The sequence below is a fragment of the Lynx rufus genome, unplaced genomic scaffold (assembly GCF_022079265.1).
Source record: "Lynx rufus isolate CCGP_SWC_20201006 ecotype Redwood Valley unplaced genomic scaffold, mLynRuf1.p SCAF_1, whole genome shotgun sequence".
Lineage (NCBI taxonomy): Eukaryota > Metazoa > Chordata > Mammalia > Carnivora > Felidae > Lynx > Lynx rufus.
This window is the reverse complement of record NW_025814823.1, coordinates 234874536-234886387: the sequence shown is the minus strand read 5'-3', so window position 1 is coordinate 234886387 and position 11852 is coordinate 234874536. Positions and strand designations below refer to the sequence as shown.

The following is an 11852-nucleotide window of genomic DNA, read 5'->3' as shown; positions in this document are numbered from 1 at the left end:
AGTCGTTTGCTTAACCCACTGAGGCCCCCAGGCGCCCCTGCACTTCCTAGAGTTCAATGACCTTCCTATAATTATGACCCTAAATAGTCTCCAGCTGTACTTGTTAGGTTTGTCTCAATCTCACTATTTCTAGGAAATTCATTTTGGTTTGAAAGGGTGCTTTTTTTCTTCTCAACCGTTTGAGAGATTTCATTGAAACGTTTTTCTTCTTTTTCACACATGTGGATACTATAGAGATCATTTTCTGTGAAATCTCTCCCGCGCAGATTTTGAGTTTTCCTTCTGTGGCCTCAAGCTCTTAATAACAAGGCCATTCTCGAAAGCTGATGCTGTTTGTTCTGTCGTGTGTTAATTCAGAGATATTGACCCCACTGTTAAACTTGTCTGCAACCTTATTTCTCTTCCAGGTCAGATTTCCCTTGTGTGTCTAATAGTTTTTGCTTTGTGTTTTGCTGCTGGCATTCTGCAAAACTTTTCACCCACCCTGTAATCGATGTGAGATAATCTTCCCACTGAGTGCTGCTCTCCTGGGATCCGGCTTTGCTCCGAATACTGCCATGCTACGGCTTTCGTTGGCACTTTCACCCGGCGTTTCCCGGCCCTTCCAAGCACTCAGATTTGTTTCGTTTTCTTTAACAACACGAGAAACAGACTTGGCCGTGGAATAAGCTGGCTCAGATTCTCTCATTAACTGCGATATTGAAATGTCCTTTTATCGTGTTTTCTATTTTTAGTGTTTGTAACTTCCTTTTTTAAAAAATTTTCTATGGTGACTTAGGGAAATATTTCCTTTAAAGGGGCACCCGTGTCTGACTCTTGATTTCGGCTCAGGTCACCATCTCACGGTTAACAAGTTCCAGTCTCGCATCGGGCTCCACGCTGACAGTTCTGAGCCTGCTTGGGATTCTGTCTCTCTCCCTCACTCTCTGCCCCTCCCCCTGCTTGTGTGTGCACGTGCATTCTCTCTCTCTCTCTCTCTCTGTCTCTCAAATAAACTTTAAAAAAGGCAACATTAGGAATGGTTTTTATATTTTCAGGAGTACATTTAAACTCTCTCAATTCAAAATGATGAACTGAACACGTGCCTTTCCTCCCCCTCCCGGTCCTGAGCCGTTACAATCGCTGTGAAGGAATCTAAGGGCCCACGGCTGGGACTGATAAAGCAGGGCAGGGGGCCGTGGCGCTGGAGAGCCCACGGTGTGCCCTGCTGAGACGGCAGGACAGAGGGGGAGGTGAGATGTGCCCCTGGAAGTGAGGCCGTGCACCTGTGCACCTGGGCTCTGGACTCAGAGCTGACAACAGTGCCCTCTCCATTCTTGCTCCCCACAAACAGCACATAAGCCCCAGGAGCTCTGCACCCATTTCTGGGGAAAATGCAGTGGGAGCAGGGTCGGGGAAGGAGCTAAGTAAAAACCAGCTATCTGGGTACAGCCAGAGTTAGCAGATGTTGGCATCCCAGAAAAAAATAAATCCACATTTTGGTTCTTAGGGACCCACCAGTGTAGTGGCCGGCCGCCTTCTGCCTCGTGTTGCAGGAGAGCCCCAGGAGGCGTGGTCCCCGCAATCACAGGCTCCCACTCAGCTCTTCTGGAACTTTTTCAGAAATGTGCACTGAGGTCAGGGATCGCCAGATAGTTAGAAAAGGTTACATCGTGGAAGAAAAGCAAATGCCTCTGAAGAAAACATCATTCCAGAAGCAAAAGGGAAATGTTTTAGAAACAAATTGTAACATCAGGGGATGCTGGGCCTCGGCAGGTGAGTGGCCAGAGGGACGTGGTGCCCTGGAATGTGACCCAGCAATGTTCAGGAATGGACTGCTGGTGTGACTGACAAATCGCGTGTCCGATAAGAGTTCTGCATCCAAATCCACACAGAACTCTCAAATTTCAACAATAAAAACTTCAGAACAATCTTTACCACGGGCAAAAGATTTGAACAGACTCTTCATCAAAGAATGCATACAGGCGGCAGGCCAGTAAGTAGGTGCAAAGACGCTTACCACCTCTAGTCATTAGGGAAACGCCAATCACACCACACTCCCGTCTCTTAGAATAACTGAAATCGAAGAAAACGACCAACGAAGGCTTGGTGAGGAAGCAGAGACTCTGAAACTCATACACACTCGCTGGTGGGAATGTGAGATGGTGAAAACACTCTGGCAGTTTCTTTAAAAGTTAGACATACACTTGCTATATGACCCAAGTATTTCACTCCTAGGTAATTGCCCAAGAGAAATGAAAGCGTAGAATGTATACAGAGGCATTTACGTGAATGATCATAGCAGCTTTATTTGCAACAGCCCCAAACTGGAAACAACCCAATTGTCCGTAGGCAGGTGAATGACTAACTGTATTGTGGTATATCCATATGATGGAATACTGTGCAGGAAGAGAGGAAGAAACTATGAACAGTAGCAGGAAAATAACGTCTCAGCGTCACCATGCTGACGGAAAGGGGCAAGACAAAAAAGAACGCATGCTGTATTAGGTATGGGAAGCGTTTGCCTGCGGGTGGGGGCTCGGCTGGGGGCTTTACAAAAGGACCAGAGGACACATTCGGGGTTGGTGCTCCTTATCTTCTTGTGCGATGGTTTCACATCTGTAAGCATCATGTTATACACTTTATAAATACATGTGGTTCATTGAATGTCCATTACACCTCAATGAAGCTGTTTTTAAAAATATAAGTTTATTATACCCGCATTAACAACAGGACGCCATGAAAGCAAAATTATCTGAGGACAGTGACTCTCGGAAATGAGAGAACAAAAATGTGGTAGAAGAGATAGAAGGTGAAATCAAGTCCATCCTAGAAAATAATCACAAAAGGCCAAGAAGCAAGAAACACGAGATGGTGTGGGAGCCCGACATGAGACCGGTGGGTGTCACAGAACAGCACCCTTCCCAGCATTTCTTTGGCCTGGGTGATTTCGGACACTTCTCTCCACAAGAGCTCATCAGAGGTTTGCTTCGAGGTGACCCTCAAGACAGGGCGGGCTCACCAGAACCGAAGACCTTTCTGGTGAAGGAAGGAAGCAAGAGGGAGAACAGTTCACTGGAGAATAATACAGGGTTTGCAGTCGTGAGGAAACCCAAAGCAACACTACCAACACCACATGCAGAGAGCGAGTGTCGTAAAAGTATGAAAATATGGATTGGAGACTCATTAGGCCCATGACTGTGGTTGTCCTTGAAGATGAGGGGACTGAAGAGGGAATCTAGGTGATTGTCACATTCTGTGATGGGCATTTCTTCTTGTTTGAGAAATCTGAAGCAAATAGATCAGATCTGGTTTTTTGGATGTTACTATTTATACTGGGTGGTTATGTTATACTTTGTAGTTTTATGTATTGTTTATTTCTTAACCAAAATGAAAAGAATACAGAGAAGGCCGTGGAGCCTAGACTGTGAGGAAAGTATGTAAATGGGAAGGGAGAAAACGTGTCTCAGGGTGGGGCCCTGGAGAGCCCCACGCAGGCACCTGTGGCTGCCACTGTGTCCTTAGGACCGAGAGTCTTACCCTGTTCTTTCCTGTCATCAGTTGTTATTCTGGGGCTGGGGGTCACCTAGGGAGTTCAGTTCAATGACAGTTCCTGCAGACTGGGTGGGGCAGTTTAACAGGATCAACACTATATCCCCCAAGCCCTGGTACCCAGGGGAGTAGCACAGGGGCAGGTCACCCGATACGTGGCCCACTGTGGTCAGGCTCGCATCAGATGACAGAGGTCAAAGGCAGAACACAGTTTTGTCCTCAGGAGACCTGCGGTCTAGTGTGGAGACAGACGTACCATGAGAATACAATGGGATGTTTGCGTTATGGAAAATTACGAGGGCAGAGGGACCTCCAGTCTGCTCAGAGAGTGTGGCTCCAATATGACTCGAGGAGAAACAGTCTTGGCAGAAGTCATACCTGTAGGGGCCGAAAGTGTGGGAGAGCCCCTGCTCTTCCAAGGAGGCTTTCCCAGGGCTGCATTTAGGCTGATGTTGGTGAAAATAAAGTGAGAAGGGGGGTAGGGGATGGGCGCCAGGGTGAAACGGACAGGGGAGCAGCAGATCGAGAAGGTGCCCACGTGGCAGCTGAAGGACGGTGGAAAGACCCTGTCGCTCGGCACCCTCTGGCGATGCCTGCACGGGAGGACGTGAGCCCCACGCGTGGACGCGCTTCTTCTGGTAGCGTGGCGGGGGCGCAGTGCAGGTGGCGGGGCCGTGGCTGGGAGACGGGCAGGGAGTCTCCATAAGAGAAAATGAGGATCGGAACTAGAGAGTGTGGGAGGGGGTGAATATGAACCCCATTTGGGAGCTGGCGGTTGAAGGCTGTATTTTTAAACGAGCGTAACATTCGAACAGACGTTTCACTAAAGAAGATACACCTGCGACTGAGAAGTACCGGAAACGATGTTTAACCTCTTTACTCACTAGGAAAACTCAAGTTAAAACCGTTACCACGTACCACACAGGTGGCAGAAGGGCTGAAATGAAGGGGCCAAGTGCTGGCGAGGGGCCCCAGCCGCCCAAACCGTCACCCTGCATCACGGGGGGACGTGAGAGAGTGAGGCCACTCGAGGGAACTTCCAAATTCCGATTTCCTTCCCTTCTTTCCTCTTCTCTCTTTCTCTTTCCCTTCCTTTCATTTTTTCATTCTCTCTCCCTCTCACTTTTTTTTTAATTTTCAGAATTTTAATGCTAATCAAAAGCCCAGTAATTCATGGTCTTACTTTTTACCACTATTTGGTCACAAACGGCAAACGCTATTGGTCTACAACATCATCATCTATCCATACACAAGAGCAGAACATTTTCTTAATCTTTTAACTCTGAGTTTCCAAGTTTAGCTGAATTTCTGTTGAAACTTAGGTTTTAGTCATAAACAATTGAATTAAAAAACATTTTTTTTGCATGTTCTTTGAAGGACATTCACGGTGTGAATCGAATTTAGTAAAAGCACCACTACCAAGTTTAGAAATTACATTTCTGACATTCATCATCCCTGGACTTAAAATTGCTGAAAGCTTTCTCCTTCAGTGTCAAAGATCTGGAGTATTTATCCCGTGGCATACTGAATTAGAAGCCTGTTGTTAGAGGATTTGGAAATGGTTTGTCACATGCTGAGTGTAGACTAATACGGTCAGATATTCCAGCTCAAGTCGACAGGCAAAACATCATCGAGACTTAGAGTTCTGTATCGAGTTCTGTATTTAAGAGAGTAAAATTTCAATTTGGATAAATAAAACTAATTTCACTTTCAAAGGCCTGACATTGTAAAGAATGCAATGTGCACACAAGAACCATTACCACACCCTTGCCCCACTTCACTCTTTCGAGAAACTTGCAGCTGGTCAAGCAGGGAAGATGTTTGATGAGTCATAACCCAAGAGTTCACAGGCTCTTACAGTAGCTGGCTTTACATAGAGCTCTCAGATATTAAGAGTTGAAATCTATAAAAGTTTATTCTAAATATGCCAGTTACCAAAATATGAACATTTTCCCAGTAACACTCAAAAGTCATAACTTAATTTATACTACTGTACTATGGATATAGCATCGATATACTATGTATATACCATAAGACACTAGTATACTATGAATATAGCATATATATGCTATGCATATACTATAAGAAACTATACTATGGATATAGCATATGTATGCTGTGTATATACTATAAGTCATACTACTATACTCTGTGTGTTTACTATAGTTATATATGCTATACTAAGTTACAATACTTCGTTAAATATTTTTACATGTACATCACATAGTTTAAAAACTACAGGTTTGCTCAAAGTGAACCTTCACTGGTCGGACCAGAAAAAAAGGGAAATATTATTAACTAAAAATATCAATTTTAATTAACAAAAATTTAAGCCTTTTTTTAAATTGAAAAAAAAAAAACTAGTCCAGAAGTGGCCTCATCCCATAAAGATGGGCCTTTGCCCAAACACAGTGAAAGAGACCTGAATAATTTCCTATCTTAGTTTCCACTCTGTGCCTTAGAATCCCTCACTCCGTCACCCTCTGACACACAGCACAGCATCTGCAGAAGATGTGACGGTAACGAGAGTGTATGGACCGCCAGACACACATTCAGCAGAACCAATAGGTCGATTGTCAACATGCTAAATTGTCCAGATATTGAGTGGTTGGTTCTACGCTAATTACTTACCTCGAACGTTGGCATTTTCCCAAGTTATTGCCTGAAGAGCGTGCCAGCGGCCATCCTAAGCAGTAGACCACCCAGAGTGTTCCCTTGGACACTTGGATCCGGAGGCCGGCCGCCAAGGATCCGAGGCGAGCACTGCACGGCCTCCTCCGCGGTTACACCCACTGTCCGCCACCGACCACGAGAAGACCCGGTAGGGAACCTGGAATGATGGTCCGGGCTCAGAAAATTGTTAAACGAAGAGAACGACTTCCACTTTGCCTCTCAGCTGGACGAGAAGGCCAAGGTCGAATAGCTCCACGCTTCAGGGAGAGCGGGGACACGGCAACAAAGCCTGAGACTCTGGGTCCCGAAGCGTCCCGCGGGGAGCTGGTGGCTTTCAGGAGGACAGTCTGCAACACTGTACCGGTCTCTGCCTCTGGCTAAAGGCCATTCACGTCTGCTGCCACACGCAACTGCCTGTGTATTTTCAGACCTATGACAGTCGTGGATGCCTATGGGGGTGGCTGTGGGAGTGTCCCGTCAGGGGGCCCTGTGGGGCAGAAGCAACTTCTAGAAGCTAAAGCCTCTCCCTAGGCCAGTTTGAGCCCCTACGTCTGCCTCTCTCCTGTTACTTGACCTCCTTCTCAAAGCCCTCACTCAGCCCCAACTGGCTTTGCCAAGGATGACTGATATTTGCAGTTTCCTTGGGCTACAATGAAGTCCAAGATCACCAAAGAAATGGCTTTAGAAGCTGTACTAAGTATGATTCAGTGGTTCCTGGCCCTGCGGCCTTCCACTCCCCCCGGGGAGGACCCACTGCCTTGTCAGTTCCCGTGTGGGAACACAGGTCCGCCACCCCACCGTGGGCCCCGCGCCCTGTCCCCCAGGGCCGGCTGGGCAGGAGGCTGCTCCATAGGAAGACGGCCCTGCTGCTGGCGCTGCAGCCTCTCCTCAGGGACCTGTGTCCCAGCCTTACTTGTCAGGGTGGTGGCCCCCAGGCCTCCCTCTGGGAAGTGGGTGCATCCAAGAGCCCCGCCCACTGCTCTGCTCCCTTTGGAGACGCCCCCCCCCCCCCCGAGCCTGGAGGCCCCTCTGAGCTCCTGTGTCCCCACACCTGCCTTCCTCTGCCAAAATTACTCTGCTGTGGCGGCACCTGGGGCTGGGGCGGAGGCAAAAGCCCTTTCCCTCCTGTTCTGCCCCTCTCCCTGCTTCCGGCCGAGGTCTGGAGAGCCCCTCCTTCCACCCTTCGGTGTCCCCGGGGTTGGAGGAGGCAGGTTCCCCTGCTTGTCCTCTGCAACCCAGCGTCTCCATGACATCAGCTGTTATGCCCAGAATTCGTGATCCCAAAAACCACCAGGGAGCCGAGTCCGATGCAAAAGCAGAGAGCCTTCATTCGAGCTAGCTCGAGCTCAATCCCCTACCTGCACCGAAGCAGCAGCGGTGAGATACCGGAGAGAGAGAGAGCGAGTTTCAAAAGCACAAAGGTTTTACAGGGATCATGGCCTTAGCCAATGGGCTGGGGAAGGGTCGTGGCCTCAGCCGATTGGCTGCCAAAGTGTGGTCCCAGATCAGCAATTATCAGCATCACCTGGAACTTGTTAAAAATCCAAATGTTGGGCCTGGTGGTCACAGACCTACTGAATCAGAAACTCCGGGGGTAGGGCTCAGCAATCTGTGTTTGAACAAGTCTTCCAGGAGATTCTGATGCACCTGAAGTTTAAGAACCACCGTGTCTGAGGGTCTCTAACATGTTTGGCCTCAGTGTATACAGAATGTTTCTCACTGGTCACCTATGAGCCATTGGCTGTCAGCCTTGCTGTGCTATATAAATACCTAGCACCAAACGCCATCCCCAGAGACTCTGATGAATTGGTTTGGGGAGGGGTAAAATGCTCCCAGGTCATTCCAAGCCTGGACAGGGTTGAGGGCTCCTGCCTCCGGCCCCCACCTGAGAGAAGCCCTCCCTCTTCTACTCACGCTTTCCACGCCTCTCACACTCCCCTTCCTCCCCCCTCAGACTTCGGAAGAATGCATCAATCGGTAGCCTGCTTTCTTAGAAAACATAAGTTACTCAAGGGGAGGAGGCGTGTTCTGAGGTTTGAGCGGGAACGTCTTTCTGCGGCCACGTCGGGGACACAGTCACTAGTCGGCCGGCCCAGGTGTGCTCTTTCATCAGCCTTGCGGTTGGGATGTTGCACGCGCTGCAGGGCGGAGGGAGGGACTGGCCTGGCAGGAAGGGGTGGGAGTTGGAGGACATCCCAAGGTTGTCACCATCTTCCGGTCACCAGCAGCATCTGCCTCCAGTGCCCTGAGGGCTCCGTTGCGAAGCTTCTCCCCACTGGGCTTTGCGGCATCTGGCGGGGACCGCCCTCCCACCTTTTACCTGCTTTTCACCCAAACCACGTGTCCTCGCTCCTCGCTCAGCAAGGCCGCTGGGCACGGTCACCTGCTCTCTGGGGACGTGCCGTGGGCTGCCACCTAGGGAGGACTTCACCCACTGGCCATGTTGGTTAAAGTTGAACCGCAACGAGGCAGGGGACTCATTGGACCCGTGTCCTCCTCACGGGACGCTTCCCCAGGGCCAGGACTGCACTCAGCACTATTTACTGAACACAGACTACGAGCCAAGCGCCGTCGGAGATGCTCCGACGGATGGGCAGCTGAAGCAGTCCCCGCCCAGGCGCCGTGAAACGCAGGAAACTAGTGAGTAGCTAAAATAATGACCGGTAGGAAAAAGTGACAGAAATAAACACGAGGCCGAGTGAGGGGCTCACGGTCCATCCCAGGCCATTGTGGTGGCCAAACCCTGATCGGTGCACTCCAGCCCTCTCCCACTGTCGCCCTCCTGAGGACACACTTCCCTGTGGCCTGCTTGTAGCAAGCACAGGCTTCATCGCGGTGCATTCTTCCTCAAACCCTTCCAGGTCCTTCCATGCTGACTGCACCCAGGGGCATCTACTGCTCTGGGTTCTGGGACGCTGTCCCACGATTCCACCTCGAGAATCGCTGATCCTGGTGGGTAGGACCCTACATTACAGGAAGGGAAGTGCAGGAGGGGCCGCACGTCAGGGGCCAGCTCCTGAGGGGAAGCCTCGCCCTCCCCTAGCCAGCCTGGAGGGGAGCGGGAGGGGGTCCTGTGGACCAAGCCCCCCCCCCCCCCGAGGCACACTTGCACCCTGTGCTCTGAGATTTGCAGTCGCTGCTGGGAGTCAGGGAAAGCACTTTAGCTCTAAAAAACTCATTTGAGTCAAGGTGCCTGGGTGGTTAAGCGTCTGACTTCCGGCTCAGGTCATGATCTCACAGTTTGTGGGTTCGATCCCCACATTGGGCTCTGTGCTGTCAGCTTGGAGCCTGGAGCCTACTTTGGATTCTTTGTCTCTCTCTCTCTGCCCCTCCCCACTTGTACTCCGTGTCTGTCTTTGTCTCTCTCAAAAATAAACATAAAAAAACCCCACCTCCTTTGAATCAAGATTTTACAAAACTTAGATTCGAATCCCTTGTTCAGAAATCCATTGTTCAGAAACCGTTTAGAACAGTTGGGGGAAAAAAGACATGAGATACGATGCCAATAGATGGAGAATTCACAAGAGGTAAAGTCACATCTTGCTTCTTTTCTGGAGACGTGTGGTGGCTGCTTTGAGGACCCCGCTGTGCTGGCCGTCTGAGGCCTCACCCCTTGGAGACCGTCACCAAATTCGCCACAAGGGATGGTGCCAGGCCAGCCCACCACGGCCACGAGTCGCTGCCCCCGCTGTGCCAGGCAGGCAGCACGAGGCCGCACGCTGAATGCACCACCCTGTGTCCAGGTGTCTCGGGCCACCCGGTGCACTGTGCGTCCCAGCTTCTAGCACTGGTAGGACCTCACTCAGGCTCAGCTGACTCTCTCCCGGCCCCGACACCAGGCCTCTTCCTCCCCCGGATCCCTCCCTCTTCCTTCCATCATGTCCCAACCTGCCCCGTGAGTGTGAGTTTTAGGGGGCACGGATAACCTGTTCACTAGAGGACACGTGTCCCCGGGCCACAGGCTACCTCCACCTTAGTGTAGACCAGTTAGGACACGCAGAGCAGTTGAAAACACCGGGCTGAACCCTGGCTCCACGGTCTCCTGCCCATGTGACCTTGAACAAATCATCCAAATCCTGTGCCTCCGTTTCCTCGTTTGCAAAAAAGGGTAATAGCATTGGCCACCTGGCACAGGCGTGAGCATTATGTAAAATAACACTTGGAAAGGGGCGCCTGGGGGGCTCAGTCGGTTGAGCGTCTGACTTCAGCTCAGGTCATGATCTCGCAGTTCGTGAGTTCGAGCTCTGCGTCAGCCTCTGTGCTGACAGCTCGGAGCCTGGAGCCTGCTTCGGATTCTGTCTCCCTCTCTCTCTCTCTGCCCCTCCCCTGCTCGCTCTCTCTCTCTCTCTCTCAAAAGTAAATAAACATTAAAAACTTAAAAAAAATAACATTTGGAAAGCTCTCAGACACTGTTGGGCACATGGACGTATTTAATAAATACTAAAAAAATAACGTCTGCATTGTTGGAGAATACCAATATGGAGCCTCCGACTCTGCACCCATATGCTGTTGAAATCACCCATTCAGGAGAAGGATACTGTCTGCCTCTTGGTCTCAGCTCGATTCCTTCTTAGGACCGTGAGCACCTTCACCTCCTTGTCTCGTGCTCTGAAAGTGACATTTCTCCCTGCAGAAGTACAGTATTTAATAGCTCTGTAAGATGTGTGGTTGTAGGATGCACCTACAGCGGTCCCGCGGTCCCTCCCTCCTGCTAGGCTCATATGACCAGGCTAGGCTCACAGATGACTAGGATCATATGTATAGAACTTAGTATATGGAACTGGCTTACGCAATTATGAAGGCCGAGAAGTCCCACAACCAGCCACTCGCAGACCGGGACTCAGGAAAGTCAGCGGTGGGTGTGGTTCCAAGTAGCTTGAATCCAAAGGCCTAAGAACCAGGAATGCCAACAGCATGAGGGCCAATGTCCCAGCTCGAAAAAGGCAGAGAGAAAGACATTCTCACTCTGTCTTTTGTTCTGCACAGGCCTCCGTGGGACTGGATGAGGCCCCCCCCCCCCACTGGGGAGGACCGCCTGCTTTGCTCAGTCTATCAAAGCAAATACTGTCTCATCCAGACACACCTTCACAAACATGCCCAGAATCAAGCTGAACCAAATATCTGGGTACCCCTGTCCTCCTCGTCAAGGTAACAGGGAACTAACCGTTACGTCCCCTCATGCAGCGGTGCTAGGAGGATTATAATTACACATATGTGATTATGATACACAAGACTGTAACACCCATCTTGTGAGGAGATGCCCCCCCCTCAGCTGGCTTCTTCAAAATCACTTTGGAAGCTGCCCCCCAGAGAAGGCCACACGGCCAGTAGACTCCCAGCAGGAAACAGAAGCCCTCAGTCCCACAGCCACCGGCCTGGAAGTAGATCCTTTCCCAGACAAGTCTCTGATGAGACCCCAGCCCCACTGACACCTTGTCTACAGCCTGGAGAGGCCCTGGGCAGAGGACCCGGCTAAGCTGTGCCTGGACTCCCAAGCCTCAGATACTCTGAGGTCATGAATGTGTGTGGTTTGACCCCTCTACGTTTGTGGTGCCATCATTATGCCACGATAGACAACTAATACGATTACAACGCCCACGAGCATAAGGGTTTGCTTTTTTTGAAAACCACAATTGTCCAGGGACGGG

The 11852-nt window shown here is 50.3% G+C and overlaps 1 long non-coding RNA gene across 1 annotated transcript; it reads right to left on the bottom strand.

Annotated features, from left to right (window-relative positions):
* Nucleotides 1-2671: 2671 nt before the first annotated feature.
* LOC124522640 (uncharacterized) lies at nucleotides 2672-6248 on the bottom strand. Its single transcript, XR_006964819.1, has 2 exons — nucleotides 6163-6248; nucleotides 2672-5188 (listed from the first exon to the last, which is right to left on the bottom strand). It is a non-coding gene; the product is annotated as an uncharacterized LOC124522640 (long non-coding RNA).
* Nucleotides 6249-11852: the final 5604 nt, after the last annotated feature.